Genomic DNA, 18,002 nt, shown 5'->3' on the forward strand with positions numbered 1-18,002 from the left:
AACTCGAAACGGCGCACCGAGTCGAATTTTTTTCTTAAAGTTATTTTTCAGCACAGCCTCCCATACAACGTCCTCACAAGCTTTTCGGCCCGTTTCTGGCCACCGTGTGAACATGTGAAAGGAACTATGGCTTGTATGTGTGACATACTACTCACATCAAAAAAGTTTTGCATCACCTCGGTTCCTAGAGTTCCGGAACCGGCACAGAAAATTGCAATAGAGATCAACGTAAACATCATTTCCACCCTTTTTATTGCTCATGAAAACCACACTCTGTTTGTTGTACCACCATACAATGAGACCTTCAGCGGTGGTGGTCCAGATTGCTGTACACACCGGTACCTGTAATACCCAGTAGCACGTCCACTTGCATTGATGCATGCCTGTATTCGTCGTGCAAATTGCCCGCCTGGTTAGCTGTGTGGTCTAACGCACTACTTTCCGGGCGGGAAGGCGTGCCGGTCCCCAGCACGAATCCGCCCGGCGGATTAGAGGTCCGGCGCGCCGCCCAGTCGATAGATGGTTTTTAAGGCTGTTTTCCATCTGCCTCGTTGAAAGCAGGCTGGTTCCCCTTAGTCTGCCTCAGTTACACTTTGTCGGCGATTGCTGCGCAAACACTTTCTCCACGTACGCGTGCATCGTAATTTCTCTACAACGCAAACATTGGGGTCACACTCATCTGGTAAGAGACGTTCCCAGGGGGGAGGGGGTGGGGTCCACTGGGATGGCGGTGGGGTGAGTGGACTGCTGTAGCCCCAGTTCCATACAGTACAATACAATCTACAAGTTCGTCAAGGTACTGTTGGTCCAGATTGTCCCACTCCTCAACGGTGATTCGGCGCGGATCCCTCGGAGTGGCTGGTGGTTCACGTCGTCCATAGACAACCATTTTTAATGTATTTCAGGCATGTCCGATAGGGTTCTTGTCTGTAGAACATGCTGGCCACTCTAGTCGAGCATGTCGTTACTCTGAAGTGGAAAGGTCACATAATATCAGTTGTAGACTAAGGAGATGCCAGGCTACGATTGACTGGAAGAATCCTAAGGCAAATTAATTCATTCAAGAAAGGAGCGGCTTACTAGCGACTGATTCTTGACTACTTCACGTCGTCACAAGATATGCAAGATGGGGGAGCGAATTGTTGTCCATGAAGACGAATGACTCGCCAATATGCTGCCGATATGGTTGCGCTATCGGTCGGAGGATGGCATTCACGGATCGTACAGCCGTTACGGCGCCTTGTATGACCACCAGCGGCGTACGTTGGCCCCACATAATGCCACCCCAAAACATCAGGGAACCTCCACCTTGCTGCACTCGCTGGACAGTGTCTCTAAGGCGTTCAGCCTGACCCGGTTGCCTCCAAACACGTCTCCGACGATTGTCTGGTTGAAGGCATATGCGACACTCATCGATGAAGAGAATGTGATGCCAATCCTGAGCGGTCCATTCGGCATGTTGTTGGGCCCATCTGTACTGCGCTACATAGTGTCGTGGTTGCAAAGATGAACCTCGCCAAGGACGTCAGGAGTGTAGTTGCGCATCATGCCCTCAGTTTGAGTCGTAACACGACGACCTATGGTTGCACGAAAAGCATTATTCAACATTGCGGCGTTACTGTTAGGGTTCCTCCGATTCATAATCCGTAGATAGAGGTCACCCACTGCAATAGTAGCACTTGGGCAGCATGAGCGAGGCATGCCATCGACGGTTCCTGTCTCTCTGTATCTCCTCCATAACCGAACAACATCGCTTTGGTTCACTTCGAGACACCTGGACACTTCCCTTGTTGAGGGCAATTTCTGGAACAAAGAAACAATGTGGACATGATGGAACAGCGGTATTGACCGTCTAGGCATGGTTGAACTACAGACAACACGAGCCGTGTACCTCCTTCCTGGTATATTGACTGGAACTGATCGGCTGTCCGACCTCCTCCGTCTAATAGGCGCTGCTCATGCATGGTTGTTTACATCTTCAAATGGTTCAAATGGCTCTGAGCACTATGGGACTTAACATCTGAGGTCATCAGTCCCCTAGAACTCAGAACTGCTTAAACCTAAGGACATCACACACATCCATACTCGAGGCAGTATTCGAATCTGCGACCGTAGTGGTCAGGCGGTTCCAGACTGAAGCGCCTAGAACCGCTCGGCCACACCGGCCAGCTGTTTTCATCTTCTGGCGGGTTTAGTGACATCTCTGAACAGTCAAAGGGACTGTATCTGTGATACTATATCCAACGTTAACGTCTATCTTCAGGAGTTCTGGGAGCCGGGGTAATGCAAAACTGTTATTGATGTGTGTATATTAAAATAAATCTTCCCTCATACGACGCTTCTGGGAGAAAGGTGGCATTTTTGCAGTACTAAATGTGGAGTGAACCATGTAGGATTATCGAGATTTATCTGAGTCAAGTACTGAATGATGTGGCAGACTGGTTCACGAATGCGATGCGGTAGGGTGATGCAGAACTTATCTGGTGAGCGAAATATAGGCTTGTTAAATGCCATCACGAAATAAATGCAGTTAATAAATAGAACAGAAATTCTCTGTTTATAAATTGCAGTTATTTCGTGAAGGCGTTTAGCAAGTCAATATTTTGCTCACCAAATATGTTCAGCATAGATGAAGATTATGAAACTAGAACGCATGTTTGAATATGGTAGCACAGTGCAAGATTCTTACAAATTTTCAAGTATATTTTCATTACCCATTCACCAAATACTTGGTTCACACTCACTGTCATAAACCTTATTGAATTTCTCTCTCAGAACTAGTAATTTATTCTTAAGAAGTACGATAGTTCTCCGTAAAACCATGTAAGTAATATTTGGAGATGAAGAGCGTTTAAATGTGCTCATTATAGATTGTTTTAGTGTTACAATTGGGCCAGGTTTACGAACGCTGTGTTTGTATATAATTGGTAATTCAAGAATTACGTGACTTTGTGATATTTAGCACTATTATGGCTCATATGTGGTGAACATAACTATCATCCAAGTTTTTGTTGTAGAGGGTATAAAGATAATTTTCAAATGTATATTGAAGAAATGATTTTTGTATGGCTGTACTGAGGGCAGCACGTATTTCATGCAACTGTTACCAACGTATTCCATGTAAAACTTTTGTATTCTTGAGACACCATAGTAATTGCAAAGTTGACGCAGATTGTATGTCTCTATTTGAAATTCATACCTTTCAGAAATTTCTATAAATGGATACAAGTTTCGTGAGTCGACAGATGTGAGCAACCATAAGGTCCTGCATGAATGCCTTGTGTAGAAGTAACTTAACTAAATGTTTTCGTGTCCAATTCAAACAATATTTCATTCAGCATTACTCCTGCTCGTAATGAAAATTCAGAGACGAGCAACTAGTTAGTTACTTTCAGATCACGGAAAGTAAGTTTGCCCCGACATGTTCGAGAAAGCAGCTGCACCATATTCCCATTAACATATTTTGTGATATTGTGGAATTACAATATCCCCATGACGAAATATAATCACTTTATATGTGAACGCACAGGTTTTGATCTGTCTTTTTTTTTTTATCAGAGGAAAATTACTTGTAGTTAGAAAAGTCCAGTTTGGATTCAGTAAAGGGCAAGTTATCAAGTTTAACCAGTGGACAATATTAAATTATTTTAAGTATCAAATGTAGTATCTGCTGTGCTATCTAAATATCTGTGTCTGAAGAAATTGAACTGAGAGTAGTCAGATTGCATTATACTAATATATGTTTGCCTTACTAGTTTTCAGAAGAGTACTGTTACGTGGATCTTAACAAGCATTGAGTGTTAGTCGGTATACAGACACCATACATCGTCAAGTAACAATGGAAGCTCCTCTTCAATAGAAACTATTTCATTATCATGTGAATTACTGCCTGTCGCTTTCGAAGTTAGCAAGCAAACTAATCACTCCACCGATTCATTTGGATTATTCCTATCGGCAACATCAAGTGCACTGTCATTATTTATCTCTCTCTGTTTTTCTCTCTCCCTCATTCATGGTTACATGTTACACAAGACCTAAAAAGCTGCACTTCTCTTTACAACAAAAATTGCAACATTGTAAAATTAATGTGTGTCCATCCTTTGCGTTTGTGATAGCTTCAACTTTGCTGGACAGACTGTCAACGAGGAATCTGAATGTCTGTGTAGGAATGGCACCCCACTCTTCCTCAAGAACTGAAACTAGAGTAGGTAGTGACACTGAAAGTTGAGGTCTGGAGAAAAGTCGACTTTCTAACTCATCTCAAAAATGTTCCATAGGGTTTCGGGTCAGGACACAAGGCAGGCCAGTCCATTTAATTAATGGTAGTGCCCACAAACGATTGCCCCACAGATGATCTATGACAGAGTGGATTGTCATGCGTATACAGTCATCGTCTCCAGATTGCTCCTTCGCTGTACGCAGTGCAGAATTCTGTAATAGCCGTGACAAACACCGCCATACAGTAACACCATCATCTCCATACTTTACTTATGGCAGACAACGTTCACAACTTCAGATCACTTGTTTCCGGTAATCCACGGTCTAGTGACATCACTCTTCACACGAACTCGCCCATCGTTTAGCAATGAATGTAGAAATGTGTGCTTTATGAGGAACTGCTTTACCGCTGCATAACTGACCCACCGGACAATAATGAGTCCAGCCAACAATTTAGGATGAGCATTGCCACTATCGAGAGTGGGCCATAAAAAGCCGGCATTGTTCTCGTAAATAAGGACTTGTTCGGGACTGAATTGAAGATGTGATGTCGCAGCCCTCCTTGTATCTTAAATTCAAATTTCTGTCCAGGATAGAACTCTATTTATACACTACTGTCCATTAAAATTGCTACACCACGAAGATGACGTGCTACAGACGCGAAATTTAACGGACAGAAAGAAGATGCTATGATATGCATATGATTAGCTTTTCAGAGCATTCACACAAGGTTGGCGCCGGTGGCGACACCTACAACGTGCTCACATGAGGAAAGTTTCCAACCGATTTCTCATACACAAACAGCAGTTGACCGGCGTTGCCTGATGAAACGTTGTTGTGATGCGTCGTGTAAGGAGGAGAAATGCGTACCCTCACGTTTCTGACTTTGATAAAGGTCGGATTGTAGCCTATCGCGATTGCGGTTTATCGTATCGCGACATTGCTACTCGCGATGGTCGAGATCCAATGACTGTTAGCAGAATATCGAATCGGTGGGTTCAGGAGGGTAATACGAAACGCCGTGCTGGATCCCAACGGCCTCGTATCACCTTCAGTCGAAATGACAGGTATCTTATCAGCATGGCTGTAACGGATCGTGCAGCCACGTCTCGATCCCTGAGTCAACAGATGGGGACGTTTGCAAGACAACAACCACTTGCACGAACAGTTCGACGACGTTTGCAGCAGCATGGACTATCAGCTCGGAGACCACGGCTGCGGTTACCCTTGACGCTGCATCACAGACAAGAGCGCCTGCGTTGGTGTACTCAACGACGAACCTGGGTGCACGAATGGCAAAACGTCATTTTTTCGTATGAATCCAGGTTCTGTTTGCACCATCATGATGGTCGCATCCGTGTTTGGCGACATCGCGGTGAACGCACATTGGAAGGATGTATTCGTCATCGCCATACTGGCGTATCACCCGGCGTGATGGTATGGGGTGCCATTAGTTACACGTCTCGATCATCTCTTGTTAGCATTGACGGCACTTTGAACAGTGGACGTTACATTTCAGATGTGTTACGACCGTGGCTCCACCCTTCATTCGATCCCTGAGAAACCCTACATTTCAGCATGATAATGCACGACCGCATGTTGCAGGTCCTGTATGGGCCTTTCTGGATACAGAAAATGTTCGACTGCTGCCCTGGCCAGCACATTCTCCAGATCTATCACCATTTGAAAACCTCTGGTCAATGGTGGCCGAGCAACTGGCTCATCACAATACGCCAGTCACTACTCTTGATGAAGTATGGTATCGAGTTGAAACTGCATGGGCAGCTGTACCTGTACGCGCCATCCAAGCTCTGTTTGACTCAATGCCCAGGCGTATCAAGGGCGTTATTACGGCCAGAGGTGGTTGATCTGGGTACTGATTTCCCAGGACCTATGCATCCAAATTGCGTGAAAATGTAATCACATGTCAGTTCTAGTATAATATACTTGTCCAATGAACACCCGTTTATCCTCTGCATTTCTTCTTAGTGTAGCAATTTTAACGGCCAGTAGTGTATCTTATTGAGAATTTGAGTGTAGCCACTGGTTTTCCCACCAGAAGAACAATCTAAACCATAGATAAGCAGTTAGTATTTCGATTCAAGAGGTTTATGTAGTGCAGCTGCAGTGCAAATAGTGCATTTGTGGCTTTTAAGTGCGAAAGCATATCTGCAATCAATGAAGGAGAAGTACTGTCCAGCAGAGGCAGTAATGGAAGGCAGAAGAGGCGAGTAGCTGTGTTTCCATTCATCCATGTGTCCGTGGGCACATACATCGCGTCACTCCTCGTCCAAGGTGTCAGTCCATGAGAGTTGGCATCGCATCGCGACATGGTGGTAGATAGCGGTTACACATCACGTTTGCATTGCGGCAGGGAGCAACGGGCGGCGCTAGCGTGTTTGATTACATCCGTGTTGCACCATGTGATCAGACTGTATCGCTCCACTTACATGGGGCAGACAACGAGGGGACACTTAACAGCTTCATTTGGCGTGTAGAGTCTTCGCATAGCGAGCGGCATCCTCATGTGACCGGCAGTGTTTTCGCGTAGCAGCTAACAATTTCGTGTGGTGGATGGGATCTTCACGTAGCGGACTTTGGCTTTGCTTCACAGTAGTAGCAGATACCATCATCCCATCACACCGGCCACAGAACTGCGAAGGCAGCATACACTGGGTGAGATTGAGATAAGTCTAGGCAACAGTCACATTGCACAGTTTTTGTTCTTCTGATCATCAGGCATGGGTGATGGAACTAAGTAGCTATTGAGTAATTGCGGGTCAGAGGGTGTAGCAAATGATTAATAAAGCCCTAAAATGTGAATGGCAGGAGTAGAAATGCAAAGCCAATAGGTGGTACAAAATCTACTACCACGTTTTGAACACTTTGAATGAATTAAAGGAGGACATAAAAACAAAGTTTGGGAACATAGGATCAAAATTTCAGTTTATGAAATTCTAATGGGGCAATAAGGTTCAGGGGATAATTTTGGGAATATGGAATCAAACACTAGGGAAATGAAAGCAAATTATGAGAAAATAAATCTAACTTTGGTGAACTGAAATTGGGGAGCAGTAAAACAATAAATTTAGTGAGAAATTCAATTTGTTGGTATATTGTTTCAAATAAAATGAAAATACAATTTAAGAAAATGTTAAAGTGGCAGAGAGAATCAATAACAACGTCGATAATATAGAAAAAAGACTGTCAGCAAAGGTGAAAACAGTGCAAAGTAACCTTATGGGGATGAATTGAGGCACAGGATCAGAAAGGAAAGAAGTATGAATTGAAGAAAGACTCTAAATTAAAGTCTATGAGTATTTATGTGACTGAAAGTACCACAGGCATAAGGAAATAATGGTAATGATAGTAATGAAAAGTTAGAAGAGGAGGAAAACAACAAAATGAGGCAAATAAATGAACTACAAGATACATCAAATAGTGTAGCAATTGGGCAAGCACGTTTACTAGTGTGATAGACCACGAGGCAAAAGCTGGTGCACTACACCGTTCAATGGTGAAAATAAATACCATGCCATAGATTTCTTGGCATCATGCAAAAACAATTTTATTCCTTGTGTGAGTCATGCCGTTAAGGTACAATTTGTACAGAGGCAGTTCGAAGAGGGAACTGAGGTATGGGCTAGCAAGCACATTCAGCTACTCACTAATGATAAAACTTTTGAAAATCTTTTTTTTAAAGAAAGAGATACTGGGATAATCCAAGAAATACCGATTGCAAAATCATTTCTTAAATGGGAAAAGTCATAAAAATGGGAATGGTTTTATGAAACAACCATGTACCAGTGAATTAAATAAATTGTTCAGTTAGATAGACCACTAGAGATGCTGGCAGAAATTTCTGCCTTAAAGAGTGACTTCACACCCATTAATGTGAGAACTTATGTATGGGAAAGAGGGATAGGGGTCTGTTAGAGACCAAAATTGGCAGAGTATAGAGCGAATAATGATTAGAGATATCATGACACATGTTACAATAATAAATAATAATTATAATGGTAGAATAGGTAACATATGGAGAGCCTGCCCAGTTAGCCGTGAGGTCTAACACACTGCTTTCCGGGCTGGAAGGCGCGCCGGTCCCTCGCACGATTAGTGTCGAGGTCCGGTGTGCCGGCTAGTCTGTGGATTGTGTTTAGGCGGTTTTCTATCTGCCTCGGCGAATGTGGGCTGGTTCCCCTTATTCCGCCTCAGTTACACTATGTCGGCGATTTCTGTGCAAACACTTTCTCCATGTGCGCGTACACTGTAATTACTCTACCACATAAACATTGTGGCTCCACTCGTCTGGTGTTAGACGTTCTCGGGAGGGGGGGGGGGGTCCACTTGGGGCGGAACCGCACAATAAACCTAGGTTCGGTGTGGGGTGGCGGTAGGGTGAGTGGACTGCTCTAGCCTGTTGTGGAGTTATGTACCACTAAGGCTACGGCACGGACGAAGCCTCTCCACCTTTTCTCGGTCCCCAGTTCCATACAACATAATACAACATATGGAGAAATGACAGGAAAGGGCAAAGTAGGACAGCAAGGCGAGTACAAGAATTATGGAGGTGGAAATCGGTATACACCATACGGATGCCATTAAATGAAATTAAAAGATGTGCGGAAGCTGAAAAACGTATAACAGATGGGATAAAGGCAACAAATATAATAAATCTTACAGAAACAATAAATTGAAAGAATATTCTAATTTTGTGTTACGGAATTGTTTAGCTCAAATACACTCCTGGAAATTGAAATAAGAACACCGTGAATTCATTGTCCCAGGAAGGGGAAACTTTATTGACACATTCCTGGGGTCAGATACATCACATGATCACACTGACAGAACCACAGGCACATAGACACAGGCAACAGAGCATGCACAATGTCGGCACTAGTACAGTGTATATCCACCTTTCGCAGCAATGCAGGCTGCTATTCTCCCATGGAGACGATCGTAGAGATGCTGGATGTAGTCCTGTGGAACGGCTTGCCATGCCATTTCCACCTGGCGCCTCAGTTGGACCAGCGTTCGTGCTGGACGTGCAGACCGCGTGAGACGACGCTTCATCCAGTCCCAAACATGCTCAATGGGGGACAGATCCGGAAATCTTGCTGGCCAGGGTAGTTGACTCACACCTTCTAGAGCACGTTGGGTGGCACGGGATACACGCGGACGTGCATTGTCCTGTTGGAACAGCAAGTTCCCTTGCCGGTCTAGGAATGGTAGAACGATGGGTTCGATAACGGTTTGGATGTACCGTGCACTATTCAGCGTCCCCTCGACGATCACCAGTGGTGTACGGCCAGTGTAGGAGATCGCTCCCCACACCATGATGCCGGGTGTTGGCCCTGTGTGCCTCGGTCGTATGCAGTCCTGATTGTGGCGCTCACCTGCATGGCGCCAAACAGGCATACGACCATCATTGGCACCAAGGCAGAAGCGACTCTCATCGCTGAAGACGACACGTCTCCATTCGTCCCTCCATTCACGCCTGTCGCGACACCATTGGAGGCGGGCTGCACGATGTTGGGGAGTGAGCGGAAGACGGCCTAACGGTGTGCGGGACCGTAGCCCAGCTTCATGGAGACGGTTGCGAATGGTCCTCGCCGATACCCCAGGAGCAACAGTGTCCCTAATTTGCTGGGAAGTGGCGGTGCGGTCCCCTACGGCACTGCGTAGGATCCTACGGTCTTGGCGTGCATCCGTGCGTCGCTGCGGTCCGGTCCCAGGTCGACGGGCACGTGCACCTTCCGCCGACCACTGGCGACAACATCGATGTACTGTGGAGACCTCACGCCCCACGTGTTGAGCAATTCGGCGGTACGTCCACCCGGCCTCCCGCATGCCCACTATACGCCCTCGTTCAAAGTCCGTCAACTGCACATACGGTTCACGTCCACGCTGTCGCGGCATGCTACCAGTGTTAAAGACTGCGATGGAGCTCCGTATGCCACGGCAAACTGGCTGACACTGACGGCGGCGGTGCACAAATGCTGCGCAGCTAGCGCCATTCGACGGCCAACACCGCGGTTCCTGGTGTGTCCGCTGTGCCGTGCGTGTGATCATTGCTTGTAGAGCCCTCTCGCAGTGTCCGGAGCAAGTATGGTGGGTCTGACACACCGGTGTCAATTTGTTCTTTTTTCCATTTCCAGGAGTGTATATCTAATTACAAAAATCAGAATTATTACTGCGCGTGCGCGTGTACGTGTGTATGTACTTGTGTGACTGCGCGCGCGTGTATGTGTGTGTGTGTGTGTGTGTAGGAGATGCTCAAGACACAAATGAATCAAGGCAGCTCGAATTAAGGTCCTCAGTTATAATCTAGTAATAATTCTGCGTTGTTCATCAGATACTGAATACGTACAATAACAGGAAAGTGCCTATTATTTCTGCGAAAATGGGGGAAGTGAAACGTATTCTACTTTTAGATTCTCTATTTTGCCAGCTACGAGCGGATGCTGAATTTTAATGCCGCCGAGTTTTTTACTCTGTTCTCAAAATCGGTTGAGATGTTACACGTTATGCATATCACTCCGCTGACACGAGTTACAACCCTTGGCCGCTAGAGGGCTCCGAATCGTACCGTTTAACATGGCAGTGTGTAGCGTAACCATGTCGGTGTCTGAGGAACAGCGTGCTGTAATCGATTTTCGAACTCGAAGAACACTGTCGCCTTCAGCTAGACAATACCAGACCACACACGAGCTCTACAACATCTGTGGCAGTTCGACGCCTTGAGGTCACTGTCGTTGATCAGCCTCCATACAGTCTCGAATTGGGCCCATCCGATTTTCACCTGTTTCCAAAACTTAAAGAAAACCTCCGAAGACCACTTTGGTAGTGATGAAGCGATACAAGCAGAGGTGAGGTTGTGACTCCGTCAACGAAGTCAAACATTGTACAGTGACGGTACCAACAAATTGTTCCCTCGTTGGAAGAAAGGTGTTCGTCGCTAGGGCGCCTAGGTTGAGATAATTATGTAGACATGAAGATTAAAGATGTAGTAAATAACGGTTGTTTACTTTAAATTCTTCAAGAGTTTTCACTTACAAAACTCGGACGCACTACTTTTACTATTGTATTTCACAATCTTTCTGGCAAAAAAGTTGGTTGAGCTTGTGTGAAAATAAAGGCAGCAAATAGGGCATGCAGCAAGCCAGTTAAGAAAGAAACATTGATAGAATTTAAGATTTAATACATGATTCTGTCTTGAAATTAGCCCAGACAGCTTCCTAATACATGGATGGGCAGAGAGTAATATCATTCTCATCCGTTGGTGTCGTCAATTGCATAATGTATGCATGACACTACACATTTGTACCACTGCCAATGTTAGTTCGTTTTCCGTTTGTACTTTCTATGCCTCTTCATAGAAGTATTTTACCTCCTCATCAGGATGTGTGCTCTTTGGGATGTGTGTGATGTCCTTAGGTTAGTTGGGTTTAAGTAGTTCTAAGTTCTACGGGATTGATGACCTCCGCTGTTAAGTCCCATAGTGCTCAGAGCCATTTGAACCTTTTTTTTTTATTCACGTGAAATATCTTTCGTTTATTTTTAAAACGAGTCTTACTAGTTTCGCTCACACCTATGATATTGTTTAATCTTTTTTGTTTAGGATAAATGCATGAACTTTATCCCTGCAGTGTCGCCATGTTATAAAATTAAGACACTACTTTTGGTTCTATTTCAATCTACACTTCGTTTCTTTCCCCTGCTGATGTCTCATGACCCTGCTACATGTAATTCTATCCTATTTAACTGCTCACCTAACTCCACTGACCTATCATCGGAGCCTAGAGTTATGTAATTTAATGTCACTAAATAATTAAGCAGAAGAAGATGAATTATTGAAGATGCTAATAACTCTGTCCATGGAAAGGCAAATGCCTGCATGCCTGCATTCCAGCATGCAGGTAAATTCTCTCCTCAAACATTGATTCATAACACTAGGCTTGTTCGACTTATACACCTGTACGACATTACTGAAATGTATGGAACAGCTTAACTTATGAGGTCGTATTTACCAGGAACCACGACTTTCACGTGAAGAAAAGCTTTTAGATCTTTAGAAACTTAACATTTATATGTTTACCTGTCAGTCGTTATTCACTCACAGTTGCAACGGTGACAATAATTTATCTTTACGGAGGAGTGTATTTGTGGAGAAAAGTACACAATGATAACACTGATAAGCTCACACCTACGGCCTCCCAGAGATAAACGTGCTCATACGCCAGTACCTCCACACGGTGCCTTGGATGTCGGAGCTAACACACCAGGTATAGTTTTAGTTCCTTTACATAAATATCTTATTTATCTGCTATGTCAGTATCACGTCACTGTTATCTGTGACTTATTACTGAATTAATAAAATAGACAGCCACCTAGTTGCCGGACGTTTAGTTGTTTAGACCTGACCCAGGTTTCGATACTATTATGACAATCATCTTTGTTGTTTGCTTCTGTTAAACAGCCGTGCCTACCTCACTTTCAGAGTTTAGACATTTTAATTAAAGTTGTTGCATGTGACTTGAGGTGGTTAGCTCGTGATTCATATAACATGTTTAAATGTAACCAAAGTACTAGCATGTACTTCTGAAAAAAATATTCGTAGAAGTGTCGAAACCTAATTCAAGTTAAAATAAACAAACTGTTGGGAACTGGTTGGATGTTTATTTCATCAACTGAAGATATTCACTGTCGTTGTTAACAGCCATGTTTTAGATTCTAAGTACGTGTATGATCAATTTTCCTCTTTCCACCCAAAGTGAGAATTTAGCATAGTTCTGTTTTCTACAGTGCTGGCTCTTAAATTCGTTTTTATGGGACGGTTGATTTCTTACTTTGCCACCACCAAACAGAAACAAAATGTTTTAGGTAAATACAACCAGTGTGATAATTAGAAATGCAAAATGTGATATCTTTACTGCGCCGTTTGCTGGCGTTTATCGCATCACTTGGATAAATATACTCATTGTGTCATTATCATTCCAAACGACTAGCCATTTTCTCAGTCTGTGTGCTACTACTTTGGGACAGCGTGTATACATCTTGCCTCTGTTCTCCGAATGTTCGTTTCGTATATTCAATTACTTTTTCGTGGAACTTTTTGAACTTTTACTGAATAGAACAACAAGCTACTTGGTCCGCGCTAATAGTATGCGTATGCGTATAAAATGTCGAATCAGAACACCTTAAAGCCGTCTAAATTTCCAGTTGTTATTTTATTTGATCAGCTAGTTTCAGCGCTACATTAGGCAATCTTCAGTCCTCCTGATCGACGTGCAGTACGAATCCCACATCTTGTCCAACCAAAATAGGAACCAACATTCAGTGAATGGTATCCGCAGACTTTTAACACAGTGATCCCTTCGATCATCATCACAATCATGTCTGTCTAACACTCGGCAAGTAATGCTCGAAGGGATCACTGTGTCGAAAATCTATGGACACCAGTCATTGAAAGCTGACCCCTATTTTGACTGGACCAGGAGTGGGAAAAACGGTAGCAGCATGCTTATAAATATATTTGTTAATCTATGTCTTTGTTTATGTCCGACAGATACTATTCATGAAGAAATTGGTTAAATATTTACTGTGTTTTAGAAAGCACAGAGACATTAGGCTACTGGCCTACCTTTGTTGCTATTCCTTCGATATAAGTTTATTTAATTTGTTTATGTATTAAATAATGTGTATTAGAGCATGTTTATGGTCCAGCCGTAGGAATATTTAATTGAAAGTTATTTAAATGTAAATCCAGTATTTCGAATGTGTTTAATTATGATTGCGAGTGTGCGTTGGCTTGAAAACAGGGCGGGAGCGCTCTAGCCAATCACAGCGCTTGTGTATGGGGAGACTGGATGGAAGAGGGAGGGGAGTACGGCACAGGACACGTGAGGTGCTGGACGCGACGGCGCGATGGACGGACGGTCGCAGAAGAGACTAGTAGAGTGTGGAGCTTTGCGTGTCGTCGTGGAGGATAGAAATATTTCGGAGTGCCGACCTGTGCTCTTGTGTGATTTCTGAGGATTCTGCAGTGAAGACGTAGTATGCGATCAGAAGTGAATATCTCGCGAGCTATGTTGTTGTTCATAACTAATTACGTGAAGTAGGAATCTATTGTTTCCCTGTTATTCAACTTATATTTTATTTAATTGCAGAAATATACTGCATTCTCAAAAGTACTTATGCTATTATACTCATCATATAAAGTCGTCGTTAAGATAGTTCCTGCAGATTTTATTTAATTGAAATTTATCATTTATAAATTTCTATGTTACATTCGCAGTTGCCGAGTGATAGGAATCTTTGACCACTCGATTCATGTGTATGTTCATATTGTATACTGTAGACTCAGCGGTATTTGGCTTGTAATGTGGCAACCACGTATCCCAGCCCCTAGACAATGAAACCAGACAAAACTTTTAATATTTCAACACTGAGTCTGAGGGTACGCAGCTGAAGGCCACAACACGTCATTTCATCATTTTATATGAAAGCCCGCAATCTGCAGTTCATAACCAATAAATTGTGGTCAGAGTCGATATCTGCCCCTGGAAATGTGTTACAATTTGAAATCTGGTTCCTAAATTTCTGTCTAACCATTATATAATCAGTCTGAGACCTTCCGGTGTCTCCAGGCCTCTTCCAAGTACACAATCTTCTTTCATGGTTCTTAAACCAAGCCTTAGCTACGACTAAATTATGCTCTGTAGAAAATTCTTCCAGGAGGCTTCCTCTTTCTTTCTTTTCCCCCAGTGCGTATTCACCTGCTACTTTTCTTTTTCTTCATTTTCCTACTGTCGAATTCCATTCTCTCATAACTATTTCGGCTCCTTTATGTATCTGAATAATTTCTTCTGTCTACCATAAATTTCCTCAATCTCGTCATCTGCGGAGCTAGTTGGCATATGAACTTGTACTACTGTGGTGGGTGTGTGCTTCGTGTTTATCTTGGCTGCAATAATGTGTTCACTATGCGGTTCATAGTAGCTTATCCGATTTCCTATTTTTTTACTCATTATTAAACCTACTCCTGTATTACTCCTATTTTATTTTGTATTTATAATCCTGTACTCACCTGACCAGAAGTCCTGATCCTCCTGCCACCGAACTTCACTAATTTCCGCTATATCTAACATTAACCTAACCATTTCCCTTTTTAAATTTCTAACCTACTTGTCCGATTACGCGATCTGGCATTCCACGCACCCATCAGTAGAACTACAGTTTTGTTTCTCCTGATAAAGACGTCCTCCTGCGTAGTCCCCGCCTGGAGATCCGAATGGGGGACTATTTTGCTTCCAGAATGTTCTACCCATGAGGATGTCATCATCATTTACGGAAACAGCAGTGCTGCATGTCCTCGAGAAAAATTACGGCTGTAGTTTCCCCTTGCTTTCAGCCGTTCGCAATACCAGCAAAGCGAGGCCGTTTTGGTTGATGTTACAGGGCCAAATTAGTCAGTCATCAAGACTGTTGCCCCTGAAACTACTGAAAAGGCTGCTGCCCCTCTTCAGGAACCAAAACAGATTATGTTGAATTATTATTTCGCTTAGATGAGCGTTGGCATATGAGCCGAATAGCTTCTACCTGGAATGCTCCCTGTGTCAGCAAAAGTGAGCTGATGTGATGGGTTTCACGAACCCTGTTTGCTTCTCCCAGTACTCGGAGTATGCTGTTTCATGAGTAATAGCATGTTCTGTATGCCAGAGGTGAAAATTTGAATATTAAAACGAAAAGTGGGTTAGAGCGCTGCAGGACTCGTATCTGTGGAGTAAGAGTTGTGATTTTTTAACGTTGTCTCGTGAAGTGAACGGAGTGAGATGGCGCAGCGGTAAGACACTGGACTTCCAGAGTACGTTTTCTTCACCGTAGGTGACGCAATTACGTCCTATTGACAACTGGCACGCGCAACAGAGTCGTGGAACTCATGGGCAGCAGCCTTGCAGGCATGATTTTCATGTCGCGCCTAAAAGAATTCGTAACCAAGTACAAATGGAATTTGTTCCACTGTAATGATTTTTGGCTATGGCCCGAAATCGGATGGCTACATTTAATCGGAAATCATCCTGAGACAAACGAGTATTATCGGCGGTTGTGACACGCAGCGTGCAAAATACGTGGTATAGTAAGCACATGACAGCACGTTTGCTTTTCATCCTAAACTCTACAGCACGTTTCGAGAACCCTGTATATCAGTTACGTATATTGTGCCAAGAAAACTTGGCAACTTGGCAAGAAATAAGTTCTATCTCAATGTAGTTGGTTGGTTGGTTTAGGGATGAAAGGGACCAAACTGCAGAGGTCATCGGTCCCCTCAATGTGGCATGTGATAACCAAATAGTGTAGAACAACCATCAGTTCGATTTATAAGACGCTGTGTGTAGAAAACAATGTACGCTTCGTGTTTGCACGCTGTATCCTAAAATTACTGACAGCACCCGTAACTTAGCGACAGGGCGATGTAAATATAGTTGTAAGAGTATAGTTGAAGGACCTTGTCTACCATCAGCTAGGCGAGACGATAAAAATTTATTCCAAAGGACTTATGATTGGTTGAGATACTTTATAAATCTTCTGTAATTCTTGGTATTTAAAATACACGATAATGACCTTAACACGTTCACAGATTTATCTTTTCTTAAGTTCTTCTATTATGGACTACGATATAAAGATGCCTGGTAGTGGTAAAAAGACGTTTAGTCCGACATTCATATTATTTGCGTCTCTTACTTTGATTTCACTTCACAGGCGATTTTTTTTTTTACCTTCACGTACAAAGAAATGTAGTACCTCCAATTTTCATTCAATAATGATCATAATTGGTCTATATTACTCAGAAGTATTAAATGCGCGGACTGAACGAACTACTACTTATCTACATAATACGCTGCAAGTCGCCATACGCTACACGGCAGAAGATACCTTCCGTTACTGCTCGTCATTCCCTTTCCTGTTCCACTTGCAAAAGGACCGAGGGAAAAACAACTGAATATATGCTTCCATCCGAGTCCTGACTTCTATTTATCTTGTCTCGCTGTCCTCACACCGACTGAAAGTTGCTGTCAGCTGGACCGTTCTGCAGTCTGTCACAAACGCCGTTGCTCTGAACTTTCTCAATAGTGTTACCTGATTCTTCTGTCACTTCTTGGTAGAGTAACGCACTAACAGATGAAAGTCATAATATTGTGTATGTTGTACAGGATTAATTTACTTAGTTAACTGATTTTTGGCTTACAACGCCATTATCGGACTTTAACTGACTAAAATGTCGAATCAAATTACCTTCAGCCGTCTAAATTTAAATCTCCAGTTGCTATTTTATTTGAGTAAACAGTTTGGGTGCTACATTACGCCATCATCTGTCCACCTGATTACACCATCAGAATCGTCGTGCAAATAATGTACATGTTTCTTTTTTGAGATATCATGATTCATCTGGCTTCTCTTAATTTCTGTATGAGCTGTAAAATGTCTGACATGATGGTTTCACAAAGTCCGCCATCTTTGGCACTCTCGGCATACAAGTCTCTTTCATCGAGACAGTGTCACCATGGAATTCCCAGCCACGCGGCCGCGGGACCCCTTTTGCTTCGGGTAGCATTCATTTCACGCTAGGTGAGGAGAGCCATACGTCAACGTGACGTAGGCGCGCGTCATGAGTTTCACGAGTTGTCCTATCGACTGTTGTGAGCATTGCATTCTGTATACATCGACTGTTGTGAGCGTATTGAATCTGCACTGTTCATTGTTCTTAGTTGATGTACAACGTG

At 43.4% G+C, this 18,002-nt stretch overlaps 1 protein-coding gene across 2 annotated transcripts in view; it reads left to right on the forward strand.

The window, feature by feature from the left end:
- Positions 1-12,445: 12,445 nt before the first annotated feature.
- Positions 12,446-18,002, forward strand: part of LOC126259204 (ESX-1 secretion-associated protein EspK-like) — a 74,960-nt gene continuing 69,403 nt past the window's right edge. For both annotated transcript variants that reach the window (XM_049955795.1, XM_049955796.1), the window contains exon 1: positions 12,446-12,503. The gene's annotated coding sequence lies outside the window, so the exon portion shown is untranslated. The remainder of the gene's footprint in view (positions 12,504-18,002) is intronic.

This window comes from Schistocerca nitens, chromosome 5 (genome assembly GCF_023898315.1).
Source record: "Schistocerca nitens isolate TAMUIC-IGC-003100 chromosome 5, iqSchNite1.1, whole genome shotgun sequence".
Taxonomy (NCBI): Eukaryota; Metazoa; Arthropoda; class Insecta; order Orthoptera; family Acrididae; genus Schistocerca; species Schistocerca nitens.